This window comes from Primulina tabacum, chromosome 9, assembly GCF_025594145.1.
Source record: "Primulina tabacum isolate GXHZ01 chromosome 9, ASM2559414v2, whole genome shotgun sequence".
Taxonomy (NCBI): Eukaryota; Viridiplantae; Streptophyta; class Magnoliopsida; order Lamiales; family Gesneriaceae; genus Primulina; species Primulina tabacum.
This window is the reverse complement of record NC_134558.1, coordinates 32,808,603-32,814,284: the sequence shown is the minus strand read 5'-3', so window position 1 is coordinate 32,814,284 and position 5,682 is coordinate 32,808,603.

Genomic DNA, 5,682 nt, shown 5'->3' with positions numbered 1-5,682 from the left:
TTATCCACATTTCTTAGCGTATATAAATTTAAATTTTCAAAAGTTAAGATGGGAATTACATTCGGACATCCAATCGTTGCAGAAATAGGAATTTACAAGGAACGATCTCAAAGTTATTCAAGTTGTTGGAGTAGGTGAACGTAACGGTCAAGTGTCTGATTTTTTATGTCAACACCTTGTCAGACGAGCTTGCTACATAGAGCTTATCCAATACGATTTACCTAACTATCATGGTTTGTATATTGTTACCTTAGTTAAAGAGTTTACTTAATGTGCATCGAAAGATAACGACAACGGGTTGTCACATATAAAAAAAATTACAAGGAAAAGTGAAATATATATATATATATATATATATATATATATATATATATATATATGCACACACACAATGAAGAAACAAAAATTGGAGTGCTCGATAATTGTTGTGGAAAGCATTTTTTCCCGAAAAGTAATAAAAATTTGTTGATCTTATCAGAAAATGCTTGATCGTGTAATATAAAACAGAAAACAAATTATTATATATTCCCTTTTCCTTATTTCAACAACCAAAAATTGTTTTTAAAAATTTCTTCGAATATGCATTTATGTGATTTCTCATTCAAAACATCTTTCGCTCCCAAATATATTTACATAAAATAAACCAAATAAACTATTTCTCCGAGAAAAATAGAAATAAGACCCCAAAATTTTAAAAGAATGAGCTTCAATATCCTTATATCATTTTGTATTTGGCTCAAAATTTATATAATTAGAGTTTAAAAATAATTATAATTAAATTATAACTAAAAAATAAACATTTAAAAGAATTTAGCAACATAATCATACTTTAACAAAATTACCGGGAAATTTAAGGTGTTATCTTTTCTGAAGCGGATTGGTCTGTGTAGAGATGTCAATGGGGCGGGTATGGGACGGGTATGAATAAACCCAAGACCCGCCCCATGAAAAAAACTTTGACCCATTACTCGCCCTTCCCAGGTTAAATATTCTTCAGACCCACCCCACCTCGAATACGAAATGGGGTCGGGTAGACCAGTGAGACCCGTGAGACCCGAATTTTTTAAAATAAAAACGGTAATCTTTTTTCTCACATGACTGAATTATGAAACAGACAAGTATCTAAATACAACACAATAGAAAATTAATTCATATCTTCGACCACAATTAATAATAACAAACAAAGTATTTTCATGACATAAAAAATTACATAAAAAAAAAGAGTTACTAGCTCTTCAAAAAATATTGACATCCCAAAAATAAATCATAACATAAGTTAAACAGATCAATATAAAATCAGCGAGTAGGCAATATTCAGACACATTCTTCGGGATCATCTTCCTCTTCATCAAGAATGGTGTGACAAATTGGTAAACTACTTGAAAATTAACTACAAAATTAAAGAAAGAAAGTACATGGAAAAAATAAAACTGTAATTTAAAAATTTAAAAATTTGTAATTTAAAGAGAGAAAGTATAGTAACAAAATTAAAATGAAAGTACAATAACAAAATAAAACTTATGATTTATTTACCTTTCACCTCACCCCACAACCATCTTCGCGAGCACACCAATGCCTCCAAAGTGGTTGGATTAAGCCTACTAAGATGAAGACCAACCATTCTTCTACTATTACTAAAAGCAGATTCAAATGAAACAGTTGACATAAGAATAGCTAAGACCGTTATGTTGAGGTGGGCTACTAAAAAAATGAAAATATATAAAACTAAAACCCTAAAGTATTTATATCCACATATATGGGGCGGGTATTATAGGACCCATGACCCACCCCATACCCGGACGGGTCTGAAAAATTAGACCCGAGACCCGCCCCATGACCCATTTAGTATGCCCAAATCCACCCCATAAGCACGGGTCCATTGTGGGTCTGGGTAAAACCCGGACCCATTGACATCCCTTGGTCTGTGTCACGTCCCGAGCCCGGCCCGCATGACTGCACAATGGACCCCTATAGCAACTAATTCGTATTCGTCCCCGCTTTACGAAAACGAGTAACCCAAGTTACTATAGAAGTCTATTGTAAGCCCATTATAAATTCATTTTAAATATGTAATTTTTAAGACGTGGAACAAGAGTATCACAGGTCTGGACCATATACGTTCTAGGAGGCTCAATACATCAATGAAACGATATATATTATTTCAATAATTATAAATTTTAAATGGCTATTAAATGTATATATAAATAAATATGGTAAGACAACAAGTAAATAATATTGTCCGAAATAGGAAGATTAGGGTAGTCGACCAATATTCAAACAATCCAGAAAATGAATTTTATTTGTAATTATCTACGTTGAAAAGCGTCAACGAGAGATACTTGGCGAAAACCAGTTGACTTGAAAATATTTAGGGTAAACTCTTTATAGTAACTATATTTAGTAAATTTAATTTATGTCCATTCTTCTCATAAATTTAATATTTAAGGAGCAAAAAAAATGTAATTGATCTGTCAAAAACTTCTCACGTTCTCTTCCCACTATCTCATTATCTTAAATTTTAATTACCACTATCCCAATACCCTTACATGAATGTGAAATTATAGATTAATTCAAATTAACAAAAATATATTTTATGTACATATTCAGTGCATTAATCAAAAGAGTAGGTACCTCTTTTGTGAGACGATATCACGAATCTTTATCTGTGAGACGGGTAAACCCTAGCGATATTCACAATAAAAAGTAATACTCTTAGCATAAAAAATAATACTTTTTCATGGATAATTCAAATAAGAGATCTGTCTCACAAAATACGATCGGTGAGACCGTCTCACACAAGTTTTTAGGCTTATCAAAATTAATAGAACATACCTTGGATATGTGATGATGTTTTCTATTTATAATTCTTTTAGGGATTCTGGGCTTGGGTCAAATTTAGCGAGGTAACCCATAAAAGGGATTAATGCTCTTACAAGTTACATGATACATCTTGTGTCAAGTGTAAAGTCTTGGATGCGAAGGACCGCCAACTTGAGATTTGTCATGAACTTAATTCATAAAATGAGATTTAGGAGTGTTAAAAATATTATGTTCATTGAAAAAGTGATTAAATTTACATATTGTGAAGATGTGAGAAAAATTCAAAAGTGAACAGTGGCCGAAATTTTTTTAAGATAGTATTTGGTAAATAAATTAGTCTAATATCATCTTTATAACAAAATAAAAAATATAACATCATTGAAGTTTTTGCAAAGATATAGAGTTTGATGGTGTATTGTGACCTCTAAATAAATGTACAAAATAATTTTGGATTAGACAAAAAAATCGAGGGTAAGAATGTTTAGAAAAATTTTCATTTATTACAAAAATATCGTTCACTTTTGAAAATAGAATCAACATAGGATCATATTTTGAATTTGAATTAAATTGAGCAAAATTTTGTTTTACGAAACAAAAATAACTAATTTTTTAAAGTGTGAAAATATATTTAAGGTATTTTAAGTTTGGGGGATTTTCCCTAAGCCAACTAAAATATCGGAAGAAATAAAATTAAGCAAGCAAACAATTTCAGTAGTTCATTATCAGATATGCATACCTCTCGCATGTTTCAGAAGAACTGATTAAGGTCTACCGAATTCGAAAAGACAACCTTCACTGAATATTCAGAAGTCTTCTACCGTCTACTGAATTGTATTATCGACCATTTAACTATATCATATTTGTTTCCTTAAAAATGAAGACATTTTATCAGCAAATCCGATAACCAGAGAATTTTAAGAGAATTCAAACAAAAACATTCTTTGTCATTGAATGTCAGTGCTACAGACATTTATTATTGCTTACTATTTTTGGAATACGATGAATGACATGTGACATTTAGTACTATTTTTGTTATAGTCCATGTATGACTAAATTATAGTCGTTTGAATCTGAACGCTGGAAATGAGCTATAAAAGAATATTTCAAGATTTAACAAGTACTCCAGACTCTTGATAAATTTACGATTTATTATTCTTTCAGAGATTCAAAGTTTTGCTGAAAATATTCTATCGTACGATTAAGAGATATATAAGATCTTTTTAGATATCATTTGTACTTAACTTACTCTCAGAATTGTTTCAAGTTTACATCGTATATTGATGTGAATTTTTTAACTGACAGAAATAATCTTTATGCTCAGAAATCTTGTAAATTTATTAGAAATTGTTACTAAGAGTTTTAGTATGTAGTATATAAGTCCTACTGAAGTGGATTTTTACAAAAGTTATAAATCAAAGTCTTTTAATAGATATCTTTTGGAAACAGAAGGAAGAGACACGTAGAAAAATACAACTTTCAAATTTCCATAAACAATTCTCAGGTGATTGACCTTTTTCACTATATTGTTCAAAGTTTACTGATTCTCACTTTGGTTCACGAAATTCTGTCGGACTCATTTTTTGTTGTTATTTAAGTTGTATATTTAACTTTGAATATCGAAATACGATTTCAGCTGCTAACACCAGTTGATATCATTGGTACTTAGAGTCAGGGAAATTTTTTTGCGAGATGTTTTATTCAACCTCCTTTAAACATCTCCACCGATCTTAAAAATTTAAAAGAACCGCTTTTCTTTAGAGGTTGCAAATACTCTCTTAATTTGTTAACTAGGGTTCGATACTTAATATCGAATTGAACCAATCAGGCTCAAATTTGTATACTTCTAGCAATATAAACTTGTGCTTCGTACGTTACGTTTCCATCTAACTTATTAAAAAGGACCCCTTCAACATAATGCGCTCTTAATATTTAATGTAACAAGAGAGAACAAAATACCTAAATTCGCATATACATTAAAATGCATCTGTGGTGTCAAAAAAATTGATCTAAAAAAATTCAAGCTAAAAATTAGGAAAAACAATTAAAATAGTCCTCCAAGTTGATTTATTTCGAGTTTTGTCCTCTAAATTGTCAAGATTTGTTCTTGATCCCATAGGTTGAGGTTTTTTGGGCTATAGTTATATTTCGACAAAGTGCTGACCTGACATTGAACATGTTAACAATTTTTTATCTATGTCTTCAAGATTTGTTCTTGATTCTGTAAGTTGACGTTTTTTTTTGTTATATTCATATTTCGAAAGAGTGTTGATATGATCGACGTCAAATATGTCAACAATTACCGACGTTGTGTCAACAATATCTGACGTCATGTCAATAGTTCATTGAAATAGAATCAAAAGCAAAATAATAAAAACCCGATTTATAAAACAAAGATCAAATTTTGACTACGTAGATAACTAAAACCCAAATAATAACATACATTATCAAATCAAATGTTTTATTTCATTTTTTGAAATTACGCCAAATTTGTTGCCCAACAGTATTTAAAAATTAATATTTAAACTCGTAACGTTTAGTGGAGTGATACACATAATATAATTTTAATATCTTGTACACTTATTCTGAACATGTATGAAGTAACGACCACCTGTTAAATACGATAAATGTATCAAAATTATACATACAATAAGAAGGAATACAACACACGGCTTCATCGTTTTGCATCCAAAACGCATTGTTTTGAGACACATCGAATATGTAATGAAAATGTAGCACCGAACGCTTGCCGCTTTACCAAAAGCTATAGCTGTTGGTAATTGTGCAACTCAAATCGTTTAAACCGCACAGCAGCTCAAGTATCACGGTTCGTTCGCTCTACCAAGCAGGGACAATTATTGCACC